The sequence below is a fragment of the Notamacropus eugenii genome, chromosome 1 (assembly GCF_028372415.1).
Source record: "Notamacropus eugenii isolate mMacEug1 chromosome 1, mMacEug1.pri_v2, whole genome shotgun sequence".
Lineage (NCBI taxonomy): Eukaryota > Metazoa > Chordata > Mammalia > Diprotodontia > Macropodidae > Notamacropus > Notamacropus eugenii.
Window position 1 is genome coordinate 239,869,045 of NC_092872.1, and position 21,806 is coordinate 239,890,850.

The window sequence follows — 21,806 nt, forward strand, 5'->3', positions numbered from 1 at the left end:
ACTCCTAAAAGGCAATAAGACAAAATACAGAGGGCAGGCCTTGTAGTCAGGGAGAATTGTTTCAAGTTATATGAACCAGGAAATTCTCTAAGACTCTAAGTCACAGATAAAGTGCCTCATAGTATCTTTGGAAGGGCTTTCTATATCACATGTTCCTTACACAAGGAAATCACAGGTCTAGACTTCATGCATTTTTAAAAATTCAACTGAAATGAATTGAATTGCATCTGTGGGAGTTAAGCTCCCCAGGCCTCTGAGAACCATCACAGACTGAATCTCCCATACTGGCCGGGTCCACAGTGACTTCTGGGCTCATAGATGGGGCCATAGAACTTATAAATAGGAAAAAGCAAACAAAAACCTTGGAACATTAGAAAGAACAACAGGGAAAGGGAGGGTGGAGGCAGCAAAAGGCAGATTTAATGCTTCAACAGGAGGTAGAAGGCAAGCAGGAATTTAATAGGGAAGAATGAATCATTTGGGGCCAGAGGTGTTTTTCAGGCTTTTCCTTTTTTCTTTTTTTTTATCACTTGTAGAATTGGTATACCAGGGAACCAGTTGGGGTAGGGAGAAAGGAGAATAATCATCTCATATTATTATTTTTATGTGTAATGATAATAATCCCTCATGTTTGAATAATGCCTTTAACTTTGCTGATGCACTTTCATAACTATAATCTCATTCTGTAACCCCCACCGGCCCCCATAGCACCCCCACTGGGAGTGGTCGTATGGTTATCCCCATTTTCCAGATAAAGAGACTGAGAACCATCCATGTTAAGCAAAAACATAATGAGAGGTGGAAGAACAGTGGGGAATAGTGGGAGTCAGAAGCGCCAAAGTAGGAGTCAGAAGGCTCAAGTCCAGACCCTAAATCATCCATTGACCAGGCAGGTTACTGTTCTGACTCATTCCTGTCTCTCTAAAAAGGAGACCCTGTTTTATCTACTTCTAGAGGTGGTTGTGAGGAAAAGGCTTTATCTACCATAAATCTCAGTAGGAAATAAGCGATGATGATGATGACCATGATGGTGATGATGACCATGATGGTGATGATGACCATGATGGTGATGATGACCATGATGATGATGATGATGACCAGGATGGTGATGATGACCATGATGGAATTGTGATAATTGCCCTTCCTAGAATACTTAAAAGATTCACAAAACATTTCACATACATGGCTTCATTTAAGCCTCACAAAATCCCCAGGTCACCAAGTGCTACAGGCAAGATTACCACTTTAACAATAAGGAAACTGAGACTCCAATACATTGCCCATGCTCTCACAGCTACACTAGGATATACAAGAAAGAACACTGGACAGGGGATAAGATCTAGGGTCAGTTCCAGTCTTGTTACTAATTTTCTTTATGATGTTGAGTAATTCACTTACCTTCTCTGGGCTTCAGTTTCTACCTCTGTACAAAATTAAAAGGATGAATTTGATGGTTTATCAGATTCCTTCCAAATCTAAAAATTCATGCTTCTATAAGAGCAGCTTTCTCTTCCCAACTAATACCTTCTTCTATCTCCACCCACTCCTTTCCTCTCAGCCTTACTCCTCTGCCTTTACTCCTTTAGGACTCTGAGAAAGGAAGAACACGTTTACTAAGTGTCTACTACATGCCAGCTAGTATTTGCAATACTTTGCAAATCTTACTTCATATTATCCTCACAACACCCCTGGGAGGTAAGGGCTATTGTTATCCTCATTTTGCAGATGAGAGAACTGAGATAGACAGAGGTCAAGAGACTTACACAGGGTCTCTCTCTCTTTCTCACACACACACACACACACACACATACACATATACACACACACACACACACACACACACACACACACCCCTAGTAAGCGTCTGAGGCTGGATTTGAACTCAGGTCTTCTCAACTTCAGCTCAATCACTCTATCCACTGTGTCACCTACCTGAAAGCCCCTTTGGCAAAAGATGTCTCATTATTTTCTAATTACAAACACAGGTGCAGAGCAACTCACCTTCATATACTCCCCAACAGTCCTGGGAAATCAGTCACCTATACTCTATGTGTTTGGGGCTCCTTGGGAAACAAAGGGAATGTTCTTTCATTCATACTAGTATTTATATCAAACCAAGGAGACTGGTAAGTGAGATTCTAACCCCTAAATATGGAGAGGTTATCCTTTCCCTAAAGAGAAGATGAAAGGGAGCAGGATATGGTGGATAGGGTACCTAGACGTAGAGCCAGAAAGATCTGTGTTTAAATCTTGCTTCAGATACGTGGATGTAGACGAGTCACAAATTTCTGTTCCTCAGTTTCCCCTCTGTAAAATAAGGAGGTTGCATTTGATTGTCCTTTCAGCTCTAAATCCATGATGCCATATCCTCAGGGAAAGGAAAACACATCTACAGGGCAAAACAGGCCCATGGTAGAAGAAAGGCCAAGAGCCTGAAACCTAAATTCCTATAAGGAAAATGAGCCCAGGAAGGATGGGAAGCTGTCAAGAATGAAATTCTGAAGACACAAATAGAAACAATTCCATTGAAAGAGAAAATGAAGGAGCTGCCTAAAGAGAGCGATGGGGTGACATGGGGAATTCATCAGCCAGCTTGGATTTAAAGAAGACATGGAGGAGATAGCAGAGGGGCTGGGAACAGGCTCGATAGAGAAGCATGATGCAGTCTTGCAAGGACAGTGTCAGGGGCACTAATGCTCAGCACAAGCTGAGGCTAGCAATAAATGTTCAAGTCAACAATGAGGAAATTGTTTAGCTTTGGAGGAGGCAAGCAACAGATCAGAGAATGGATAAGACCTCTGCTAAGGTGGATCAGGTGATGATAATACACAATGAAGGGAAGGCATAACTCATGAAAAAGCAACCTCTTCTATTGCTTCTGTTTTCTTGGCCATGGAGAAACATTTTTGGATTAGGAGGGATAAAACAAAATTGTTAATGAGGAGTTGTCAGGAAAACATAAGGGAGTATCTAGCTGCCCTCCATGAGATCAGATCAGCTCACCCAGAAGAATCATCTCGTGGGGGCAACAAGACACACTACACACCTCCCTTTATCCCAAGATATTATAAGAACTCTTAGGTGTGATTAATAAAATAATGACATCAGGTCTTTGAAAGTGTCTGTCAGTCAATCAACAAACATCTAGTAAGCACTTACTTAATATCACTGTATAAGTACCAGGAATGTAAAAAAAAGCCAAAAACATGATACTCAAATGAAAGGGGACAATATGGGTCTGGGAGCAATGGTGTATTTAGGGTTAGGGTTATATACAGTGTAACTAGAAGGCAATCCCAGAAGTGAGACACTAGCAGCAGAGGACTAGGAAGTACCTAACACAGGAGGTAGTCCTGAAGAAAGCCAGGGAAACCCAGGGGGCAGAAGTGAGGAGGAAGAGCATTCTAGGCATAGGCAAGAGCCAAGGAAAGGCAGAGTTGAAAGATGACGTGTTTAAGTACCAGCTAGAAACTCGGTGTCATTGGATGGTAGAGTATATAGAGAGAACTGAAGTCTGTGAGAAGACTAGAAAGGTAGAAAGGGGTTCAGGAAGGGGTTGCAAGACTAAAGAAAGGTAAAGGAACCAATCTTAAAAAAAAAAAAGAAGGTAATGCATAAACTTCACAATGTACAAAAATGAAATTGACATTGATTCCTGACAAAATCTGAGAGATATTAAAGAGATGGCTTGTGAGCCTTTAGAAAAGGAAGCAATGATCATGGAGAATTTGACTTTATTCAGAAGACATAATTCCAGACTAACCTCGGTTCTTTTGGGGAGGCAGGTTAACTATGCAAGATATAGAGAATACTTAGATTTCCGCTAAGTATCTGACAAAATCTCTTCTTGTGTCTGTGACTGAACAGTGTGGTCTCAATAGCTGTAAAAATAGGTGAATTGGGAACTGATCCAAAGTCCAGACCAGGTCTCCTCCTATCTTCCCAGACAAAACCTCTGATTCACATGCTTTGCCTTCCCCCTGGTAAAATATAAGCTCCTTAAGGGCAGAAACTTCATTGCTCTTTTGGAATTTGTATCCTCAGAGCTTAGCACAGTATCTGGCTCTTAGTAAGTACTTAATACATACTTTTTCATTCCTTCATTCATCCAAAGAAGAGTCATTAATGATATGACATAAGCTTAGAGGCTGATTTTTTTTAATCAATGACTTACATGAAGGGAAAGATTCCATGTTTATTACATTAACTATCAGGAAGGATAGTTAACTTGTTGGATTCAGGATGAAAAAAATCTTGACAAGCTAAAAGGATAAACTAAATTCAATGAAAAGAAATTTAATAGATATGAATGTGAAATTTATCCCCCTTGGGAGAAAAAAATCACCTTCACAAGACAGGGTTTATGTGGAAAAAAAACCATGAAGGCTTTGGTGAACTACAAACTCAATGTGGGTCATCAGTGTGCTACATGAGGCAGCTGAGTGGTGCTGTGGATCGAGCCCTAGGCTTGGAATCAGAAAGACCCAAGTTCAAATTGCACCTCAGATACACATTAACTGTGTGACCCTGGGCAAGTCACTTAATCTTTATTTGATGCAATTTCTTCATCTGTAAAACAGGACAAATAATAGCACTTATTGTTGTGGGGTTCAAATGAAATAATATTTATAAAGCACTTAGTACAGTATCTGACACACAGTAATTCATAAATGTTTCCTTCCTTCTTGGACCCGAGAATAGGGCTAGGAATAATAAATAAAAGCCAAGGAGATGCTTATTTCAGTTTAAAGTAAAAGCTTCCTAGTGTTTAAAGTTGTCCAAAATTAGAATGGGAAGCCTTGGGAGAAAGTGAACTCTCCATCACTGAAGGTCTTCAAGCAGAGGCTTCGGGATGACGTTAAGAGAGTTCTCAAGCAGGTCAGGATTGGACTGGATGGAGTCTGAGATCGCATCTAACCCTGAGATTCTGTGGCTATGGAAACAGTGGCTGGCTCATGCGGTTCCTCTGATCATCATGCCATTCTTATTGGTTCAGGGGATAAGAAAGTGACGCTTTTCCCCTAGTGATTGTGAAGTCCTTTAGGACCTCAGTATTAGTGGTGGTACCAAAGAGGCAGCATGTTATAGTGGGAAAAGGGGAAGTAGGAATACATCAACTTGAAGCCCCCTTTCTAAAATTTAAAGTTTGATTCCAAAATTCTAGAGACAATTAAATTTTTCTAAAGAGGCCCAGAAATATGGTGAGATGGTCACTCCAGAAATCAGTGGAGAAAGGCAGGATGGATCTAAACACCCTCACCCTTTTCCCCAAACACAGGTAGTGACTGTGAATCTTAACCTACCCAAATTCTCGTATTTATTTTGTATACGTGTTCTGTGAGTGGCAGTGTAGTATGGTGCTAGATGGGTGGGTCTCCGAGTCAGGGAGAGCTGGATTCAAGTCCTCTGACACGTACTAGCTCTATGACACTGTACAAATCATCTACCATAATGACCTTGGGGGAATTTTTAAATGTCTCCACGATGCATGTACTTCTCAAACTTGTGGCAAAACTAAAAGAGTTAAATCCCTCTATCTTATCACCAGATTGACCCAACTTGTCTGATACCAAGCATGCACTTAGCTTCCCTACTTAACAATGAGTTTCAGTCTTTGGGTCCAAGTCAGCCACCTTTCCCACACAGATCACTTACCCAACAGGGGTAATTCCTATATGGTCATAGCACCAAGATAAAACCCATAAATCCATATCCAATAGCAGGACCACCTTCCTAAATGACAAAGATGAATACAACCACCTTCCTCCAGCCAATGCCACCTTTTCTAGTACTAAGCCATCCATTCAGATGACCTCTCTACTTGGTGTTTTTGACTCTAAAATTCCCTAATCACTGACCCCCTACCTCTTCTTCACCTGCTTTAGCACTTTTAGGACCTGTCCTCCCATTATTGTGGGGTGTCTCCCCCACAAATAGATCACAACCCCTTAGTGGAGGGTCTTCATGGGTCACTGTGGCTAAAAGACTCACTATCCTGTGGCTAATCTGCTAATGAGCATCTCTGAACTTAGCAAGACTGTTCATTAGACAAAAGCTATTGAAATTATTGACATTGTTCAAAATATTCTAGATTTCCCTTAAAAAAAGAAACTGTCCTCTAGGCAATGTTCAATTGGTCCCCAGATCAGGCGTTATTCAGCCTACCCAAATCTCACTGTGTTAAAAAGAAAAATTCTCAAAACTATCCACGAAAATATTACTAGTGTATTTAAGAAATGACAAATTAACATGCAAACCATTCACATATACATAAATGGACCATAAATACGTGGAAGACCTAAATCAGCAAGCCCTTTCCCCCTCTTCTTCCTATATCCTGTGGGTCAAACTCTTCCCTCTGTCCGCTGACCAGTCTCTCAGGAGTTACACTTTCATTGACTATTGATGGAAGGACAGCCAATTGAAATATACTAAAGGAACCTGGCAAAGGGTCTTCAGAAAGCGTTAGCCCTGCGAAGTTTGCATAGACATTGCCCATTATGCCCAACCCTGATCCATTCTAGCCCAACTCAGCCTCCCCATCTCAGCAAATACTGTCATTACTGCCTCATACCAGATTTAAGTCTCCAAACCCCCCAAACTAGAAAGATCATTTTTTTAAAGTTGAAATGGACTTTAGAGGTCCTCTAATCCAACATCTTCCTTTTTTCAAGAGGGACAGGTTTCAGTCTGATGCTGAATCATATGAGCATTAGGTCTACTAGTATTACTTATATAAGGACCCAGTAGAATAGATACAGTCTGGGAACGGTGGATCCCTTATGTAGTCAAAGAACATCTATATTGAAGGCCATTAGGAACCTTGTCTTGGGTTACCAAGTTCTGTGATGTCATTCTGAATTCTGTAGAACTGTCACATTTTGGAGGGACATTAACAAGCTAGAGTATATCTGGAGGAAGGCCACAACATCATGCCTAAGAAAATCAGTGGAAGGAACTGGGAATGTTTATCCCCTTTCCTCCAGTCAGACTGATCTATTTCCTTTTCCCCACACATGACATTCCATCTGTTACCTACATGCCTCATCCCATGCTGTTCCCCCATGCCTGGAATGTTCTACCTCTTCATCACCACCTCTTGAAATGCCTAGCTCCTTTTTGTGGTGGATAAGAATTGGAAATCAAAAGGATGCCCATCATTTGGGGAATGGCTAAACGGTGGTATACGATTGTAATGGAATATTATTGTGCTATAAGAAATAACAAGCAGGATGATTTCAGAAAAGCCTGGAAAGATTTACATGAACTGATGCATAGTGAAGTGAACAGAACCAGGAGAACACTGTACACAGTAACAGCAATATTGTTTGATGAAGCATTGTGAATGGCTTAGCTATTCTCAGCAATACAAGACAATTCCAAAAGACTAATAATAAAGCACACTGTCCATCTCCAGAGAAAGAACTGATATTGACTGAATACAGACTGAAGCATGCTAGTTTTCACTTTCCTTCCCTTTTTTCTTTTATTTGAGTCTTCTTGTAAAAATAACTAATATGAAAATGTTTACATAATTGCACATGTATAACCTATATCTGATTTCTTACTATCTAAGGGAGAAGTGAGGAATAAAATTTGGAATGCAAAACTTTAAATAAAAGTGTTTAAATTTTTTTATTTTATTTGTTTTCAGTGTTCTACAGTCACTTCCATATGACTTAGTTTTTTTCCCCTCCCTCTCCCTCCTTTCCCCCTCATTCCCCCTCCTTCCCTGAAATGGCATACAATTTTATATAGGTTCTACACATACATTCCTATTAAATACATTTTCACCTTAGTCATGTTGCATATAAGAATTAAAATGAATGGGAGAAATCATAAAACAAATCAAAATGAAATACAAAACAAAATGATCTGCTACATTACACAATCAAATTCCATAGATCTTTCTCTGGATGTGGAAGGCATTTTGCCTTAAGAGACAATTGGAAATTTTTTAAGTCTTTGCATTGCAATGAAGTACTAAGTCTACCAGAAAAAATCCTCGCACACTGTGGTTGTTGCTATGTTCAGAGTTCTGGTTCTGCTTCTTTTGCTCAGCATCAGTTCTTATAAGTCTTTCCAGGCCTCTCTGAAGTCTTCCTGTTCATCATTTCTTATAGCACAATAATGTTTAAAATTTTTTTAAAAAAGCAATGCCTAGCTCCTTTTCAAGGCTCAGCTCATACCATCTCCTCTGAAAGGTCTTTCTTATTTTCCTCAATTGTTAGCAGTCTCCTCCTCTAAATGGACCACTCTGTCTTTACTTTGCATTAAGCATGACTTAATTTACCTGTGAATATCATGCATCTCCACAGTAGAATGTTAGTTTCAAGAAGACAGGGACTGTCTTATTTTTGTCTTTGCTTTCCCAGAACCTGGGACAGCACCTGGCACACAGTAGGCACTTAGCAAATGCTTATTGGTCAATTAAAAGAAGATTGAGGGGAAAGGTGTTGGACTTGTCAACTATATTTAAATATTTAAAGGGCTGCCTCAAGGGAAAGGGATAAGGCTTGTTCAGCTCAGCCCCACAGAGCAGAATTTGCAGCAAAGGAAGGAAGTTTCAGAGAATTGGAATCGTTCCAAAATTCTTCCTGACCATTAAAGCTGCCCCAAAGTGAAACGGGCCATATTAAAAGAGAGTGAGCTCCCTGTCTCTGGAAGTTCTCGATTAGAAGGTGAATGACCTTTGTTTCCTATGGCCCATTTCAATTCAAATGAATGAAAAACCATTTAATAAGCTCTTCCTAGGTGCCAGGTACTGTCTGAGGTGCTGGGGATACCAAGACAAACAGGATACATTTCCTGTTCTCAAACAGCTTGGATTCTATGGTGGAACGACAGGAAGGAAGAGATCATGTACATGTACCTCAGTCTATGCATCCCCTAACCCAGAGCAACAAGCTCCATGTCAATTTATCCATTACAATCCCAAATAGGAAATGGAAGGCAATTTTTAAAAAATACTAAGTTGGGAAGGAAAGGCTGGTTTCCAGTGACAGAAGTTCAAATGAAGAGACCAGGCCATCTCCTCCTACTGGGATTAGAGCAGATGACAAGCCGCGCTACCTGTTTGGAGAAGGGCCCCACCAGCACTGCCCATGTGCTGAGATTCCCATGTTTATGACTTATGACTTTAATCTCCCTGATAGAGGGCCTTTAAAGATTATTTCAGGGTTGAAAAACAATAATCCTGAGTAATGAATCACTACCTTAAGAAGCTGATAAGCAGCAGGGAGCCCTGGCAGAGACTGAAGTGCTGATTTAATTAAAGTCTCACAGATATTCTCAGAAACAAAATCCATTCTACCCATCAAGGTGATAGAAGGGCCACGAGTTCCTTTAAACTAACTTACCTGCCTCGTGAATCTTCTCTTCCCTCCCCCGAAGTGTATGGGGGGGGGAGGTGAAGGGGCAGGCTGGGTCCTCCTTCATGTACTGATGGGAAAGCAGCAATTTTCTTGCAAACCCATGGTTTTAGCAGTGCCTGGCAAGATGGATGGGCGAGAGGCCAGGCTATGGGAGGGGAGGAGCAACTTCATCTCATCTTGCCCAGAAAGGTGAAGAGAGGCAGACCTAGGGCCTTGGAGGTCTGCTCACTTCAACATTTTCTTTTAGGATCCTAGATTTGGCCCTGGAAGTGACCTTAGAAGTCATCTAGCCTGACTCCCTTATTTTCCAAAAGAAGAAATTGGGCCCCCAGAATTGAAATGGCTTACTCAAGCTCACACAGGCAATAAATGACAAAACCAGAATTTGAACCTAGGTTCCCCTGACTCTAAATCCAGTGATCATATAGGAGCCAGTACCTGGTGCATTCATCTAAACAATGGCATGGCATTGAGAACCATTCTCTGGGTGAGGAAGACCAAGACTAGCTAGACAAGTCATTTACCCTTCTTAGTGACCCTAGAAATTCTCAAAGACTAAACTCCAGAGTAGGTATTGGCTACACTGGTAGAGGGTGTCGTCTCACAGAGAACATGCTAAACCAATGAAATCACAGTTGCTGGCATATAGTAGGCCCTTAATACTCAGTGACTGATTGACCCTGCATAGAAAGGCAACTGCCTGAGTTGAGATATGTAAGACAAATGCCCTAAGCAGGAGGGCAGCCTCACTCCAAAAGCCTACCTAGACCCATCTAGAGAGTAGCTCTGTCTGAGAGGGATGGGCCAGATCCTCACTATGTGCCATCAGGAGAGAAAATGGCCACATATGTGCATTACTGCTCCACTCTGTTTCCCCTTCCATCACCATCACTGCATTTAGAAATAGAAAGGTCTTTTACCACCCATCTTCCATTTTATAGAGAAGGAGGATACTGAGCCCCTAAGTTTTAAAGTTATTTGCTCAAGGTCATGCAGCTAATTGACGTCTGAGGTGAGCCTCAATCTCAAGCCTCCAGATTCCCAATCTAGGGTTCTTTCCACTATTCCTCAGTATTTCCCATACTTACTCTCTTGGTTCCCTGAAGCCAGAAACCGTAAGGATATTTTCCACTTCTGTGCCTTTGCATAGGTTCTTCCCAGCTCCTCTAGCCCAGGAGTCTGTCTCTGGCAAGGAGCAATGATTCACATCATCTCATTGGAAGGGATCCCCCCTCCATCAGAACTCCCACTTCCTGCAACAGCCTCTCCGTCTTTCCCCTTTCATATCCTATCAGTCAAACCCCCTTCCTCTGTTCACTGGCTAGTGTCTTAGAAGTTCCAATTTCCTTGACAATTGATGGAAGGACATCCAATTCAAATATCTTAAAGGAATCTGGCAAAGGATCTTCAGAAAGCATTAGCCCTGTCAAATTTGCATACACTCTACCTATCACCCCCAACCCAGTCCACTCTAGTCCAACCTAGCCTCCGCATTTAAGCAAACACACTCATTACTGCCTGGACCCAGAGTGGGACTCCCATGGACCAACTAGAAAGATCATGGACCTTAGAGATCATCAAGTTCAAAATCTTCATTTTCCCGATAGGAAAACTGAGGTCCAAGTTAAATGACTTGCTGATGTCATATGCATGAGTGTGGGGGATAGAGCACCAGTCTGGAGTCAGAAAGATTCCTCTTTCTCAGTTCAAATCTGATGTCAAACATTTACCAGATGTGTGACCCTGGGCAAGGCACTTAGACCTATTTGCCTCAGTTTCCTCATCTGAAAATAAGGTGCAAAAGGAAATGGCAAACTACTCTTGTATCTGTGTCAAGAAAAACCCCAATGGGGTCACAACCAGTCAGAAATGACTGACAACAGTTGAACAACAAAAAGTTCACACAGGCTGGTTGTGACAGAACTGGGATTTGAAGCACCATTGTCTGACTCATTTCAGAGAGGAAATGCCTTGCTTTGCCTACAGCAGGGTTTGGCATTCAACCCATAGTCTGATTTCTGTTATTCACCAGACCCATGAGCTATTTATTGTTTTCATGGTCTTTCAAGTGATGCCACCAAATTGTGTAGAGGCCTTCAAGGGCCTTCTGTTTGGGAACTCTTTCTCTCCTTTTTCTCTCTCTCTCATCTCTCCCTCTCTCTCTCTCCTCTCTCTCTTTCTCTCTGTCTCTCTGTCTCTCTCTCCTCTCTCTCTTTTCTGTCTCTGTCTCTTTCTATAGCTCTCTCTGTCTCTGTGTGTGTGTCTCTGTCTCTCTTCTCTCTCTTTTCTCTCTCTCTGTCTGTGTGTGTGTCTCTATCTCTCTCTGTGTCTCTCTCTTCTTTCTCTCTCATTTTTCTCTCTCTCTTCTCTTTCTCCTCTCTCTCCTTTCTCTCTCTCTGTTTCTCTCTTTTTTATCTCTCTCTGTCTCTTTCTTTTTGTCTCTCTCTCTGTGTCTCTCTCCTCTCTCTGTCTCTTTCTATCTCCGTCTCTCTTCCTCTCTGACTCTCTTTCTCTCCTCCCTCCCTCTCTTCCTCCCTCCCTCTCTCCCCTACAATGCCTGACTAGGCTGAGCTGGGGGATAAAAGGACAGGAGAAGAGTGTCTGACTATGTCTTCTCTTACAAGGAAAAGTCATTTTCCATCTCATTAGATGCTCCTTCATCTGCTTAGCAAGCAGCAATTCCAAACTCTGTGCTGTGCCTGGATCTGTCTAGAGACCTCAAAACCCATAGCATCATCAGCTAGATTCCCAGGGGCCTTGAGAGTCAGAAATATCTTTAGAGGATGGGGAGGAGCCATGATCCATAGAGTGATATGGCCAATGTTGGGCTGATTGAGAAGAGAAATTCTGATGGGATCGAACAGGGACTCAGTGGGGGAGTCTAGAAAGAATGCCAAACTTGGGAGTCAGTAGACCTGGGCTCAAGACTCAGTTAAAACATAAATTTACTGTGTAAAAATAGTGGCTCTTCCCAGTCTCAGTTTTCTCCTCTATAATATAAGGCTGCCTTCATAGGCACTATGTGTATTATTTCTCCCACTGAAATGTAAACTCCTTGAGGATAAGCACAAAATTTGTTTTGTTCTTAGTACAGTGCTTGGCACATAGTGTTTAGTAAATATGTTTTCAGTCAGAAAATGGGAGGGCTGCCCTATGGTGTAATGGAAAGAACTAAATTTGGAGATAGAGACCTGAGTTCAAATCCTACCTATGTAACCTTGGACAAGTACTTTCGCCTCTCTCTTCCAGTACTTAGCAAAATGTCTGTCACATGATAAGTGTTTAATACATGTTTATTGACTCTGGGTCTCAGCTTCCTCACTGATAAAATTAAGGGGGTTAACAGACCCTAAGACTCCTTCTAGCTCTAAATGCAATGAAATGACAGGTCTCTGCCACCTCTGAAGCTTGATTGGGAGAGGGAGAGAAAAGAAGGAGGGAAGACATAGTCCTACCAAAGCAAGGAGCAGAGATAAATGCAGTATTCAAAAGGAAAAGTGTTTACCTAGTGTCCACTCCCCACTCTATGCTCCCTTTGTGATTGCCCTGGGGATAATCACCCTCATATTCCCACCCTAGTTACATCCTTACTTCCTACTCCTTTGTGGATGCTTTCCCAGTAAGAGCAAAGCTGAACAGAGACCTGAAGGACAAGTCATCTTCATCCTCCAAGGATGTCTGAAGTAACTGGGAATGGAAACCATGATGTAAGAGTTCAGTGTCTAGATGCAGTGGGGCCACTGTCTCGAAGACTGACTGCAATGGGGAGCTTTAGGAGAAGGGCAGGGCAGAGTTTGTCTGAGGCAGAATAGGCAATTGTCTGCTCAGTAATCTCCCCTCCAAAAGAAATGCTTTGGTTACCCTGGCTGAAATTGACCATTACCATTCATTCATTCCTTTGAGGTTACTATTCTACCCCCACCAGAGTAAGCTTTTAGAATAATAGATTTTTCTTTTTTAAAAAAAATCATAGCTATTGAGCTGAAAGGGGTCTCAGAAGTCATCAAGTCCAATCCCTTCATTTTACAAATGAGGAAACTGAGGCCTAGAAAACCTAAGTGACTCGCTCAAGGTCACATGGCTAGTGCGTATCAGAGGAGACATTTTAACTCTGCACTTCTGGCTCCAAAATTTGCTCCATAGAACAACCCAACCTCTTCTTTTTCACTGCTAATTTCTCTGAAGGAAAGGGACAACTCAATCTCTCACAGGGCAGTGTAAACAAACTAAGCTCATAAACTCACAGATCTAGAATGTTAGAAGTGGAGGGGACCTCAGGGACCATCTTGTCCAAATCCTTCATCTTTCAGGGGAGGAAAAAGTGGGCCAAGGTCACCAAGTAAGAGAGCAGCAGATCTACAATGAGATCTGGGGGTACGCCTGGGGCACCAACTGCTCTCTCCATCATTCTGCATTTTGGTCAGGGGCTTGCTCTCTGCAGCTCTGGGGAGAAGCACTATCCAAAATCAAGGGCACACTGATAGATGAGGCTGAGGAAAAGGAAAGGCAAATATCCCCTCTTTAGGGCCTTCCTAAACTGTGGAAGAAAAAGAAATTCCCAATTGAGCTGAGTCCCCTTCATTAGGACCTCTTCCAAAAACAAAAAAACAAAAAGCAACCCACCTTATCCTGGAACTAAGGGGAAGAAAGCAAGGAATTCTCTGGAGATACAGAACTCTGGGAATATTAAGAGAATCTGGAGAGCTGGTGACATTGGGAAAGAAGATCGTCTGGAGAAACCAGTCACAAGGATACAAGAAAGTTCTGGGAACCATTATAATTGGTGAGAAATCATTCTTCATAGACATCTTCCTGTCATGCTCTCCTGGTTTCTACTTCCTTTGTTCAAAAAGTTCTGTTCAAATGAATATTGCCATCGCTTCTAGAAAAGGCATGTCAATCTACCCTACTTTGTCTCTACACAACATTCCAGGGACTTCTCAGACCAAACTACCCCTCCCAAGTCATCCTCCCTATGTGTGTTGTTTCCCTCTATTAGAATGTAAACACTGGGAGGACGAGAACTCTCACTCTTTTGTATTTGTATCCCCTGCACTTAGAACAGTGCTTGACACATGGTGAGGGCTTTATGAATGCTCATTCTTTTATTCATAGAGAGGTGGAGTGAGTCTGGGGTGACTGAGCTGTGGGAAAGGAAGGGAGAAGGGGTAGGTCCAGGGAAAGGTTTGTGTTGGGGAGAAGATGTGGAAAATCATCTTCTTCTAGCAGCTCATTTTTAGAACTGTTCACAATTACCCCTACAGCATCAGAGGAAAGAGCCAGGAAAGACTCTGAGTAGCATAATTCAGGCATTCCCTGCCTGTAGTATCTATGAAGGTTAGTATAGGGCATGGGTGGAGAGCCTGCAGCCTCAAGTTCACATGTGGTCTTCTAGCTCCTAGGGTGTGGTCTTTTTACTAAGTACAAGTTTTACAGAATAAATCCTTTTATTAAGGGGACTTGTTCTGTGAAGTTTGTATTCAAAGGACTGCACTTCAGGACTTAGAGGGCCACATGTGGCCTCAAGGCTGCTGGTTCCCCATCCCTGGTATAGGACTGCTAAGATAATATAAAGCATTAAGGGCAGAACTCTAGCCCTCTAAATTCCAATCTATGGTATTAACAATTTGGACAGGTGGTAAGCAAGAAGACATCTAGGTCTCAAAAACAACCTTAGAGGGAAATCTAGACTCATAGATCATCAGGCTTAGAATTTTCTAAATCTAGATTATCTCATATCCTCATTTTATAGATGAGGAAATGGAGACCCAGGGAAGAAAAGGAAATTGTTCAAATTCATACAGCTAGAGAGAGTCTTGGGACAATCTAGAAGTCAATGAATCATCTTGATACCTCTTTCATCAAGACTGGTGATGGTCATGTTCTCCTATTCTCTTCTAAGGAAAGTCCAAATTGATGTCAAGTCTTTCTGCCGGTGTTTAGAAACCATTCATCTTTCAGCACCTGAGAGAGCAACTTTAGAGAACTTGGTGCCATCTAGAGGCCTATACAAGAATAGCAGGCAGTCTCAGTATTACTGGTTCAAGAGAGATCCAAGGCAAGACCTAGGACTCCTTCCCAGGGTCCATACAATGGTTTGAAATGTTCTGTCACTAAAAAAAAAAAAAGGAAAAATAAAGGGTGCATGGACAGAGGATGGAACTGCATGAGGGACTCAGGATAAAAGCTCTAGATACCACACTAATAATATGAAAAGCCAATAAGAGTGAAAAAATTACTAACTATAGTGGAACATTTCAGAGCATCATTGAAAAGATCCATGACTACTGACAAGCACTGACCTGAACGTCCACATAGGAAAAAGAAAGTGGGTGAAGAATGTCTATTGCCACGATTATGATATGGACCTAGATGGATAAACCATGGAGCTTGTAGATCAACATGAATATCTTGATCAAGGAGTACAAATGAACAATTATTTGAGTCAAGAATCAATCAGGAAAGGAAAGGCAGACTCATTTACCTTCAGGAAACTGCAAAGTTCCTGTTATGTCCCCATGTTCCTCCTGGAAACAAAGGTCCATCTTTTTAATACCAATATTCTACAGGTATTGCTGTATGACTGTGAGACAAGGAATATGACAGTGTTGACAGAAATGAAAATGGAAATCACAGAGAGCTCAATGGAAAGGGACACAGTGGATGTGAGTGAGCTGCACCATTTAACTAATGAGGAACTAGGAAGGATAAAAATAAAAGATGTCATCAAAGAAGTGTATGACAGAAAGACAGGGTGGTCATGTGACAAGGGAGAGGGATGCTAGGTGGCTAGTCTGAGTACTCCACTTTAATCCTCACCAAGTCAGAAGAAATTGAGAAAGGCTTCTAGCATTTTAAATAGACCTCTTGTGTCAAATTTATGGGAGAACATGGACAAGAACTACATAGAAAAGGCAGTCATGAATATTGCCATGATCTAACTACACCGAAGGAAACGTACAAATTGAGGAGGTCATAAATTCATCTGGGTAAGCCTTGAATGAAGTGACTTCCTCCCAACTAGCCTGTGATGTGGGTACTACAAAGATTATTATCTCCATTTTCCAGATGTTTAGAGAGGCTAAGTATAACCCCAATGTCACACAGCTGGGAAACATCAGAACAAGGATGTGAACCCAAGTCCAGGAAGGAGTGCAAGGATGGATGCCTGGGATCCAATTCCTGACCATACTGCCCTTGACTCCTCATTTTCCAGAAGAGGAAACTGAGGCCCAAGGAGGAGAAGCAACTTGTCTAAAATCATAAGGCCAGGGAGTGGTAGAGTCGACATTAGAAACCCATGTCTCTGAACTACCATCCCTCCCAAAAGAGGTAGCAATAGAACCACAGAGACAAAAATAAAATGGCTCCTGCCCTCAAGAATCTGAGAAAGGAAATAACATGCCTGAAAATAAACATGGTACAAGGGGAGCCAAGGAGAGAAAACATTAACTATAAGCCATAGTCATGTTCTCCACCCAGAATGCTTCCCAGCATTCTTCCTCCAGGACTAAACAAATCTTCAAGGTCCAGTTCAAGCCCATCCCTCCTGGGAAGCCTCCCCAAACACCTGTCCCTCCCTCCTCCAAGCTGTCTTCTAAGGTTTGGAGGTCAACCTGAAGATCTCTTAAGCCCAGAGCAAGATCCTCCCCTCATAATTCCTCCTGTTCTTGCTAATGCTCCTATGGGGAATGGATGGGCTGGGTGGAGATTGTCATAAATATTGCCTTCTAAATAATTGAGCTGGGTTGCGATTTCCTCTGCACTGAAAGCTCTTGGAGACACAGATGGATCTGTCTTTTCAGAGTCCTCAGGACCCGTCCTCTGGCCAGACATTCTGGGTGTTGGTTGTGCATTCCCATGATACACTAGCACAGGAAAACCCCAACAAGGCTGCCCATCAAGTAAGCCCTATGGGATCTTCTTGATCCAGCCTGGGATCCAACTTGTCCCTACCCAAGGCAGCATGGAATAAAGGAACATGTACCTCAACTTGCAGTCAGCAGCCCTTGGTTCTAGCCTGTCCTGCAAGTGAGTTCATGTTTGAAACCAGTAAAGTTCCCTGTCACCTCTTTGGCCCTTGGTTTCTTCTGAGTTCGAATCCTGTCTCAGACACTGGTAGCTTTGTGATTGAGTCAATTACTTAACCTCAAGTTTGCCTCTATAAAACAGGGATAATAGTAACACCTACCTTCCAGGGTTATTGTGAGGATCAAATGAGGTAATACTTATAAAACACTTAGCTTGGTGCCTAGCACTTAGTAAGAACTATTATTGTTATAACTAGGATCCTGGTGCCTGGTGGATAGGAACAGAACTGGGGGCAGTACAGCAGAGATAAGGGAACTTTCCAGAGAAAGAACTGAGGTGTGAACCCAGGAGTCTGGCTTGACTCTCCACCTTTCACTATCTGGATACTCCACCCTATGACCTGCCCTCCTGGGGACTCAGACTCCCAGCCGTCTCAGAAGAGGAAGTCCCTCACCATACCCCAGGGCAAGAACCCTCTCCTAGAGCCATAAAGATGCCGGAACTCTGGCCTCCACCACCAGCCCCACCCTCCAGAGCTCCAGCTCAGACTGGAGGTAGATCTAAGGCAAAAGCAGCCCCCAAGTCCTCCCCCACCTCTCACCACCCAAGAAATACCAACCAGGCTTTCTTCCAAAGTGTCCGTGGTGATCATGATGGGAAGACAGGACCAGCTAAGCATGATTGCAAACCACTGTGTTGCCCCACTTCCTCCCTCCTGTGACGTGCCACACCCTCTGTTCTCTGTCATTAAACAGAATATGCAAAAGAAGTGACCATATTGAGGGTACCACTGATGAAAGCTGTGGGTTTACATTTATCTGTGTACATGTTGTCCACCCTTATAGAATGTGATTTCCTTGAGGGAAGGAATTGTTTCATTTTTTTTCCTCTGTACCCTAACACCTAACATAGTGCCTGGCACATAGTAGACACTTAATATATGCTTGTCCCTGATTATTTGGGGGGGGGGCGGGAAGAGTTTGAGAAGACAAAGACTTCAAACATGAGCCAACTCCCAATGGCCTCCCATACTAAGACTGGCTGGCAAGAGGGTGTTAGGATCCTACAGATTCACTCCCTCCCAAAAAAATCCTTCCTTGCCAGCTATTTATTGATGCCTTTAATTCTACCATTAGAGCTTCCTTCCTTTGGGGTCAAGGTTTCACCATCTGTTGAAACAGGCCCCCACTAAGAACCTATTAAGCCTCAGTCACTGACATCTATGTCATCAGTCACTGACACCTTACTGGAACCGAGCTCATGGGAACCTTTCCAGTGGCATCTGGTTGAGCGAACCTACGTGCTCATAAGAAGAAGGTGGGGGAGAGATGATGGAGTGAGTAGAGAAGGCAGGGGTGCAAGGACAGGAGAAAGGGAATAGAAAGGGAAATGAAAAGCACTGAAGACCAACTTCACCACTTTGCCAAGATACAGCAGAAGGGCGCCCCCTCCTAGTGTAGAACTCCAGTTAGGGAAGGTACAAAAGACACTATCCCCAGAAGCTCAAGTCTCTTACCATCACTTACGCACTCCCCCTCCAAGGATCCCCTTCATTGTACCCAGGAAAGAGAAGAGAGGGTAGTGGGAGGGAGAACTATTTTCTTATGTGTCGTTGGAAATGAAACAAGAGACCCTCTTGGAAGTCTCTAAGAGATCTCATTGATACACAGCCCAGCCTCTGGCAGAGTCAGCTGGAGTCAGCTAAACCTTTGTCTGGGTAGGTGCAGGGGAAGACTGAAGAAGACCTTCTACCACTCGTGACCACACTTTGAGTCACAGATTTCAGGGTTCAGACATCTCATTCCCTAAGTAAGAATCTAGAAGACTAGACTGAAGAAGAGACTTACTCAAAATCACATGGGTAAGGATATCAGAGCCCAGATTTGAACCCAGGTCTTCTGGCAAGGTCTAGAGCAGGTGAACCTACAGCATGTTATTTTTTTTTCCAGATCTGGAGTCCATCTTGGAGTCAACCCTTCTTCAGAACAAACCTGAAGCTCTCCTCCACTGCTTGTCCCCACCTTGGGAGGTGTTATTATTGATTATTCACTTCTCTATCATTAGCCTACACGTGGAACCCCAAGTGTACTAAGGGCCAAAACCTAGGCCCTACCCTTCCCCTGAAGCTGGTCTCCAGTTGTAAGGTTATGCTGGCCATGAAAATTCAGCCACATATGTATGAGTTTGGTCAAGTGCCTTTTCTTCTCTGGGACTCAGTTTCCTTATTTGTAAAATTGGTCTAGATCACCCCTAAGGTTCCTTTTATAACAAAGCAGGAACTAGCATGGGACCATGTTCCCCATGTCAACACTCCTAAGGTAGTGGTCATCCCTTAGACACCAACACCCACCTCACCCCAGGTGGCATACCTGAATTTATCCTAGGTGCCTGAAATCCTAGTTCTAGCTCTAGTGACATTGAATTCCATTATGCTCTCTGAGTCTCAGTTTCCTCATATGTAAAATGAACATTGACACCTGCTATGACTACCTCACTGGGTCAATGTGAAGCTGACATGAGTTTATCAAGGACAAATTTAGAGCTATAAATGCTGAGACTGAGAGGTTAAGTTGTTTGCCCAAAGTGATCACAGAGTAATAAATTGATATTACTTGATTTTGATATTTCTTGATATTACTACTCACCCCACTACTTACTCCCATCCCCTAAACATTCATGTGCAAGCGCACACACACACACATACCTGAATCCCAGGTTTGCCACATACTTACTGCCCTGGACAAGTCATTTCACCTCTGGCTTCTGAGTCTCCTCATTCTTAAAATGAAGAGGTTAGACTGGGTGGCCTCTGAGTTTCCTTCTACCTCCAAAACTCTGACCCTGAGAGACCCCATTCATTCATGAACACATGTTTTGAAGAGCAGGGTACTCCAGGAATGAGGACCGTTTTTATTATTGTTAGTGCAGGACAGTGGGAGGGGGCCCCAACCCCACCCACTGTCTTGATAACTTACTCACACATTCCTCCACATGGGCCTGGCATCCAACATGGCCCCATCCTCAGTCTCCGATCCCTGGGTTTCTGAAAGGTTTCCATTCAATGCCAAACAGAGAGAAATTGACAGAAAGCAATTTTCCCAGACGGTAATTTTTTACATTCTCTTCTTTATAGTGCAGGTATTTGTGTGGGATTAGAATGGGAGCTGTTATCCTCTACAGACCTCTCCCCTCCCTTCTCAAATTGATCATACAATGTACGCTCTAGACAGGCTGAGGATTCTGGGACAAAGGCGAGGAGCAACATTGTGGGCTCATCTACACCTCTCTTCATCCCCATGAGACCCATTCACTGGCTCTCAAAGACCCTCTTCTGGAAGTGCTCTGAGGCAGCAGCAGCCCAGAGACTGCCAGAGGTGGCTAGTTCTGCCATCCCCAGGGCCAAGGACTTTCATAACCAGGTAGGAGGAAAAGGGAGGAACCATGTTGGCACTGGCATTGGAGGAGTATATCCATTACAACTCAACGGGTGCTTGGCTGGGAGACAAGAGAGCCAACTTCCTCTGGTCCTACTTCCACCACTAACTTTCCAGATGATCCTGGACAAGTCACTTTTCCTTCTCCAGGACTCAGCTTCCTTCTCTTTGTTCCCTGGTTTGGGATGAACTCAGGGACTGAGGTTTTATACACATAAGATCATAGATTTAGATCTAGAAAAGGCATTAGAGACCATCTCATCCAACCCTTTCATTTACAGGTGAGGAAACTGAGGACCAGATGGGAGAAAGTACTTGCCAGTAGTTAGCAGTGGAAACAGAATTCAAACCCACATTCTCTGATTCCATAGTGTTTCTTACACTGGATGTAAGCACCTTAAGGGCAGGGATTGTTTTTTGGTTTTTTTATCTTTGCATTCTCAGGACCTAGCATAGTGTCTCCCATATAGTCATTGTTCAATAAGTATTCCTTGAACTGAATCACACTGCCTGGGCCTGGGCTTAATTATCAATCTCTTCCTCTGAGCTGTTGTTCAAATCTCTTTGACCCATTATCAGAAAAGTTCACCAACACTCAAGCATTCCTGACCCAAGCACAATTCTGTATGTTTGTAGAGTATGTCATGCTTTCCAAAAGCCTTTCATGCCATGACATCCTTGCAACCACATAGCAAGAGGAAGGATAGATAATTCACCCCATTTAACAGAAGGAGAAACTGATGCCCAGAGGAACTCTCACACAGCAAGGATAAAGCCTACTTTTCTTATTGCAAGCTTAACCTTCTTCCCACTAGTCTCACTTCTAATGATATCCCTGAGTCACCTTATGCAAAACTAAGTGACATTCATATAATAATAGACATTTAAATGTGAGATGGTTCAGGAGGAGAAGTGAGGCTGGTGACCTGCACAGCCCTGCCTCACTTAAAACAAAATCCAGTGCAAG